Here is a 7,575-nt window from a genome sequence, read left to right as displayed (position 1 = left end):
TTCGTGCTGTATCCCCAAAGGAGGCAAATGAGGAGTCCATGCGAAGATGGCAGGCGGCTTGGAATAACGCTTGTAATGGGATATGAACCTTCACGCTAATCCCCGATGTAGCAATGTGGATAAACCGGAAACATGGTGACGTGGATTATTTCACGCAGATGCTCTCTGGCCACGGGTGTTTCAGGAGCTACCTCCACAAATTCCGGCACGCTTCTTCACCTCGATGCCCAGTATGTAAGGACAAAGACGAGACTGCGGAACATGTAATGTTCTACTGTCCACGTTTCCTAGAGGAGCGCCAGCTGCTTGACACGAAGTGCAGAACCGCCGTAAGACAGACCAACCTAGTGCAGCTGATGCTACACAGCGAAGAGTTGTGGGAAGCTGCAACAACATGTAAGAGTCGGATCCTGGCAAGGCTGGACCAGCTGTGGAGAGGAGATCAGGACCTGGGACGCGTGTGAACGTGGTACGGTTTGGAGTGTTTTGTATGTGTGCCCCATGGAGCAGTTTGCGAAGTGTGAAGTGCTTGGTGTATTGATTGTGAGCTCTACTGCTGTGTGATGTTTGATAGTACTTTTGATCTGTTCCGCGAACTCTGGTTCATTGTGCAATAGCGAGGATGCAATGGTAATGCATAAGCCCTTCCCCAAGAAGCATACCGAAAGGTGAACCCATGGGGAAGGGTATATGCGTGCGACAACGGGAGTCTTTCGAAGATTCCCCCTCCTTGTAAAACACACACACACACACACACACACACACACACACACACACACACACACACACACACACACACACACACACACACACACACACACACACACACACACACACATACACACACACGCACACGCACGCACGCACGCACGCACGCACGCACGCACGCACGCACACATGCACGTACGCATGCACACATGCACGTACGCATGCACGCAGGCATGCACCCACGAAAGCGCGCACGCGATAACGCACCTATGAACGCGCGCACGCGATTACGCATTCACAAACCCAACCACCCCCCCTCCCCTTCCGCATGATCCATTACGGCTACCTTATCGGAAGATAGGTTGGTTCAGCTATCTTGCAGCGCATCCTCATCCAAAGCGCCAGGCGGGGTCGGGGAGCGAAACATGATAGAGTGAACGGTCACTTTCCCCGCGCTGTATGTGTGTGTCGAGACCCGACAATTCGAGGCAGATTTCGGCACATTGAAAAAAAACTTTCATTGCTTATATAAACTGTGTTACATGATGCTTAGCAGGTCCTTCAAGCGACAAACATGTTCAAATGAAAAAAAAAAACAATATTAGATTAGTGTTAGACGTTCTCCCACGCTTGTTTTAAATAGGCTTCTTTATCATCGATTGACACGGGCATCGAATGGTCTCATCAGCAGCGGCACGAAATAAAATAAACCATCAATAAACCGGATAACCCTTTGAATCCAATTCCAGCTTCTCCCACAGCGTCTCAAGGTCACACACAAATTAATAAATGCTAACACCCACCAACAACAATACACAACCGCAATGCACATATAAGCATCAACACATACACCACATCACCCAATCAGCTGGCGGCGTAAGGCACGGGCTGAAGCGAAAGTAAGGCAAGGCAGGGTGAGGGAGGGAGAATAAGCGGAGGAAAAAATGGGCGCCAATAATTTTAAATTGTTTGACCCTAGGACCGTAAAGATATCAGGTCAAGTTATAAGCCCGTTTTGACAGCTAGGTGGAAGAAGAATCGACGAAGAAAACTGACAGTTAGTTTTCCGCGTTTGGCGAACGCTTCAAGTTCTCGAAGGAAAATTTCCATTTTAAATCACGGGCTGTGTTCTAATAAACTAAAATATTCACCCAAATTGATCTCCACCAAATATTGACCGTACAAAACGTAAACAATCCATCAATACATATACAAGCGGAAAACCATCTGTCAAAATCGGAGCCCAGGGGGGGGATCGCCAAAAGCGCTATAACTACACCTCATTATACATTCCACCTTGGTTTGACCGTTTTTTTGCTCCGCTGCCTAAAATAGTTCGTCCATTTCGCCCACAGAGGGCTCTAAACCTATTTATAGTATAATTTTATTTCGTGCCGCTGCTGATGAGACCATTCAATTCCCGTGTCAATCGAGGGTGAAGAAGCCTATTTCAAATAAGCGAAGGAGAACATCCAATACTAATCTAATATTTTTTTAATTTGAACATGTTTGCTACTTCAACGACCTGCTAAGCATCATGTAGCACCGTGTATAAGGGCAATATTTTTTTTTATGTGCCGAAATCTGTCTCGAGTTTTCGGGTATCGACACACGCACACACACACAGCGCGGGGAAAGTGACTGTTAGGCCGCGGGGCCATGGGGCTTTCTCAAGCTGAGAAAACATTCTCAAGCACTCATTTAAGTTTCTCAAGCGCTCAAAACTTGTTCTCAGGCGCGAGCTCGTGGCCGTCGTCAATTTTTCTCACTCTGAGAAACTGGTAAGGCCGCGGAGCCACGAGGCTTTCTCAAGCTGAGAAAACATTCTCAAGCACTCATTTAAGTTTCTCAAGCACTCAAAACTTGTTCTCAGACGCGAGCTCGTGGCCGTCGTCAATTTTTCTCACTCTGAGAAACTGATAAAGCCACTCAAGTTTTATTTGTAGCTTTAAATAGAAAATATGTTTTTGATTGCATGTTTTTTAAAACTTTTTCAATTATAAATATTGAATACATTTTCCAAAGTGATTATCGAAAAAGAAATAGCACAATTGCTTATATTTCAGCTAGCCGATCGCTGCATCGTCAACTTTCTCAAAGATTCTCAAAGAATCTCAAAACCGATTTGCGTGCGTGTGTGCGTGCGCGCGCGCGCGCGTGTGTGTGTGTGTGTGTGGTGTGTGTGTGTGTGTGTGTGTTGTGTGTGTGTGTGTGTGTGTGTGTGTGTGTGTGTGTGTGTGTGTGTGTGTGTGTGTGTGTGTGTGTGTGTGTGGTGTGTGTGTGTGTGTGTGTGTGTGTGTGTGTGTTTGTGTGTGTGCGTGCGTGCGGAAACCCGAAAACTGTTTGATTCTGATGCGTACATTTTCATCCGCTGCGACTACAAAGTCCATGCATTTTCGATCACGCTACTTGAGAAACAACACCATTAGATTAGCACCACCATTTTTGCGATCGATTCTGCTGTTGGGGGTATTAAAAAGACACACGATCGAAGCAAGCGTGCATGTGATATGTAGCATATTTCTTTCTAATTATGCTAGCGGACGCAAGTGAAAACAACATTTTGAATTGAATCCATACTAAAGAGGATTCTGGATTTGTTTATTACGGTGCGCGTATGGTGCTGCACCTGTCCGTCCAGAATCTGGTGGCTTGTTGGCTTGGCGTCGTTATCATGACACCGATTGACCGGCAATGTCTTGGAATGGGTAAGGCTCGGTAGGTTCATGTCCTTTGGTCAAGTGTATTCCGTGCATTAATCGCGCCACGGCCGCAGACCCGGCAGCAACAAAGTCAAGACAAACTCTTCCCCGGTACGGATGGCGCTTCAAAGTTCTTTTTCTTATGATTATTCTTGTCATTACGGCCTACGCGATCATGTTGGCCTTTTCAGACCTTGAGTACCACGTAGCCGGATAGTCAGCTCTTGCTACGGCGGACGGTTCATACGCGGTTAGAACCCACGACGGCCATGCTGTTAAGATGAGCGGAATGATGGCGATGCCTATCCAGCGGGCAATTTGCATACTGCCACACTGTCTTCTGCCTGATGCATACGCTGCAGCCAGGAGGCAGGATGCACCTCCACGATAAAAAATCACCGTCATGAACCAGCGGCGGATGTAACGGTAGGCGGACTAGGCGGTCGCCGAAAATCTCTAGTCTATGCCGTAGTATGCCGTATGTCTACAAGTGGACAGAGTATTTGCGACAAGGGCCCCCGGAAAGATGGTCGTTGGGGCCCCTTGGCTGGAGAACCATTTGCACCCCCCTCCCCCGCTCACCATGCTGGCAACAATTTTAGGGCCTGTGACTGATGATCATAGATGTCCCATGGCCACACCTTCCCTCCGCCGACAATTTAAGTATACTGTTCAATCTCCCAACAGCTGTGTGCCAGTACCCCCTCCTCCCGGTCATCAGTTACCATTTACAGGGGCCTCAACTCGTTTTTCTGCCTTTCATGAACACCTTCCTTTCCGATGGATCATAACATTCCGGAAGAGCATACATTCGGCGACAGTTTTGCACATACACGCACACTCACACCCTTGCGCAGACGGCTCAGCATATTTGTGTAATCTACACCATACGAAAGCAAAAAAGCTTAGTGTAACAAAGTTATGCTTAATGCTTAACACGTTCAGTTCGATGGCAGGCCCCAGGGACTGCCAGTGAACTTTCCAGTATACAGGATTCACAATCAGCTTGCGTTCTAGATGCCGGCGGAACGGAATGTTGATGAAAATCAGCGCCGGGCTGAACGTGTTAATGCGCATTAGGGTTCTGCGCGTTGCACAGCAAACTCTCCAGCGTGAGCTAGCGATTCCTTAGTCATTTTTACATTGCAGCATTTGAACTTATTGCGCTTTTTAGGTTTGATTGGTGAACATGCAACTTCATCGCCGCAATGTTTGTTAACGGCGTTTTTAAGCGCCATAACAGCTCGCGAGCATTGACCACACGCGAGAAAGAGATAGCGCTATGGAGGGAAAAATCACGGACGACGGCTGACAGCGATTGGCCGTCTGACGCACCAACACATCGATACCTGTCACAGCGCGCTTTGGCGAGGGGTACGAGGCGGAGCCAGGGACGGGTAGCTCGACGAGTTGCTTGACAAAATCCCCGTTGGAGAGAAAAAGAAGGCATGGTAAAATTCTCCGACCGCCATGATTTCTTCCATCGCTTTGCACAGCGGGCCTCTAACGTCGGACATGCTGTAGCGCCTGATAGTTAGGCAATTAGTATAATACTAGGAATAATCAATTATAGTAAGCAATTGTGGTAGCGATCGTTTATGGTATGATAGGAAGGATAGGAAGGATAGGAATAATTATAGCAAGTAAATTACATAAAAATGCATTAGCTAGATAAGGACAGAATATAGGGCATACGATAGAATAGGATAGGGAGATAAGCTAATAGCCACATAAGATATGTTTAAGATAAATACTTTTAGCCAATAGAAAAACGCAGGGTAAATTTTGGCGCGAAAAGAAGCAGTATAAATAAGGGTTAGGAATAGGAATTAGGTCATTAAGGAAACTGTAAACTAAGAGTTATTTCTAGTTAGATGGAAAGAAACCTTTGTCCACCACATGGCGACCGTGACAGGAAAGAAACCTTTGTCCACCACATGGCGACCGTGACAGTGTGCAGAAAGTGATTAGTTAGTTGATTAGTTAGTAACGCGAAACGATTTTAATAACGCGAGTTTACTGAACCTACGTAAGTGCGTAAGAATGTGTCGCGTAAGTGCGTAAGTGTGCGATATCGGGAACCGCATAGAAACTACGACATATATAGTGACGTTACGCTAGACTATATATATTGGAAACTGTCTTAAAATGAATGGCAGGTGAAGTACAAATCCGATAAGCTATACCGTAAATTAATAATAGTTAACGGTATCGTGCGTAGCCGGATTAGTGCAGTGACCTATCAATAAACTATCGACGTGTCAACACGAAAAAAATAGAGAGAAAGAAGTACGAGTGAGAGAATTGGAAGTAAAAAGTGGATCGAGAGAGAGAGACATATCATCAAATAGTCTCAGTTCAACGTGTGAGAGTCTCTTCAAAGCGGAATAGACTGTAAGGTGAGCGAAAGAGCGAATCTACCGATAACAGCTGTACAAGCGAAAAGGAAACCCGAACCGTGCTGTGCGATGTGATGAAACTGTAGCTCCGTGAGATTATTCAGTTCGTCAAAATTAGTGCGAGTGAAAGAGAACGCTAACTAAGAAGGAGAGCGGGAGTGAGAAAACCAACACAGTCGTGACGACGGGAGATCATCTAGATCGTTTTAACGTGACAAAGATAAAATACCCAACACAAATAGCAACCGAAGCTTTTTTCTCCCAGTTTCAACCCCCTCATGTCCACAAACTGCCTTCGCTTACTATTCCTATCCCGTTTCTACATTCCACAACGTTTGTTGCGTTAGGGTCAGGGTGTTAGTCAATTCTCTCTTGCCACACGAAGAGAATTCTCCTGCACACTCCGTGTGTTTGATTCTACCCATCCCTGTTGAACACACGTCATTTTCTTCCATCGCACTCATCAGGGTGTTTGCTCTTTTCCATCCAAGCCAAAGAGCGACCTCAGTGTGCTCTGAACCGTGGACGTGAGAGTGTGTGTTTGTGTGCTGCGTGAACTATTTTTCCTGCGTGAAACACTTTCCATACTGCGCCATCCGCGGTGTTCTTTCTGCTTTATCGGAGGACAAATTGTTATCATCTAATTGTTTCGGTAAGTGTCCTTTTCTAAGTGTCTAGTGTTATGTGACATTTATTCTAATTAAAACATTGCACTTTACATGTTTCAGATGTGTGCTGCTACCGCTAGCTGTTCTCCAAACCTCTTCAAATTGCGACACTGTGTGCACAGGCGTTCAAGGTTCAATTGATCCTCGAGCACAAAGGTAAGTTTGTCACATCTATAAATCAAGTGTAATCTTTTTAACAAAGTGTGTCTATTAATTGCGTATTTTCATCAACAGCCTTCATACAACACTGCGGTCGAGGCGCGTCAAATCTGATGACATCTTTCCTGAACCAAGCAGGCTGAACACGCGCACCACCACGGGCTGTGAGTGTGAAGCAGCTAGACTGCCGCAACCAAATCAAGAGAGTAAATTCTCATTTCAATCCGAAAAACTGGGAGAGAGTGATCCCTACAAACAACGAGCGGAATATTTTATCATGGTGTGTGTAAAAACCTAGAGTTAAGCGGAGAATCGGTGTGAAATACACGGAGGCGAGAGCGCGTTTTGGTTTCAACACAGTTTTGGCACTAATACAGTTACACATGTGGAAATGTGTGCGTTCATTTTCGGCCAGCTCGCTCAGTTTGATCTGCTCACAGCGCTGTGCTGATGTCGGTGTCTCGCTGGCACTGCTGCACCGAAAGTTCCCCTGTGTGCTCTCGTTCTTGCTACCACACTAAATCGTCAGTACAGCTCAAGGATCGGCAGCGAGCGGCCGCACGTGCGTCAGCCTAAGTCCTGGACGATTGATGTTATGATTTTGTAAAGTGTTCAAGTGTTCAAGTGTTGTGCGAATTCAAATGAAGCTGCGCGAATGATTCGTAATGCATGTTATGTACATCGCGCAGCTTCATTTCGTACCTTTTTTACAGTAATCAACGTGTACAAAAGGATCTACGCAGATATTCGGCCATTTTAACGTTTGCATCGATGGAGCGATCAATTTTATTTTAGTCAAATATTGTGTATCAAGTTACGTAAATGTGTGAAATCGTGTAAAGTTAAAATGTAAATGTTTCAATCAAGTGATGAAAAAAAATCTACGCGTGTTTACGTTTTTGTTTAGCTTTAGATAACAAAAAAATACGCAGCGAGTGT

At 45.7% G+C, this 7,575-nt stretch overlaps 1 long non-coding RNA gene across 1 annotated transcript; it reads left to right on the top strand.

Moving 5' to 3' along the window:
• Positions 1–6,303: 6,303 nt before the first annotated feature.
• LOC121601021 lies at positions 6,304–6,958 on the top strand. The gene is made up of 3 exons (XR_006005959.1): positions 6,304–6,461; positions 6,538–6,633; positions 6,712–6,958. It is a non-coding gene; the product is annotated as an uncharacterized LOC121601021 (long non-coding RNA).
• Positions 6,959–7,575: the final 617 nt, after the last annotated feature.

Source organism: Anopheles merus, unplaced genomic scaffold (assembly GCF_017562075.2).
Source record: "Anopheles merus strain MAF unplaced genomic scaffold, AmerM5.1 LNR4000018, whole genome shotgun sequence".
In the NCBI taxonomy this organism is placed as follows: Eukaryota; Metazoa; Arthropoda; class Insecta; order Diptera; family Culicidae; genus Anopheles; species Anopheles merus.
This window is presented reverse-complemented; position numbering and strand designations above follow the sequence as displayed.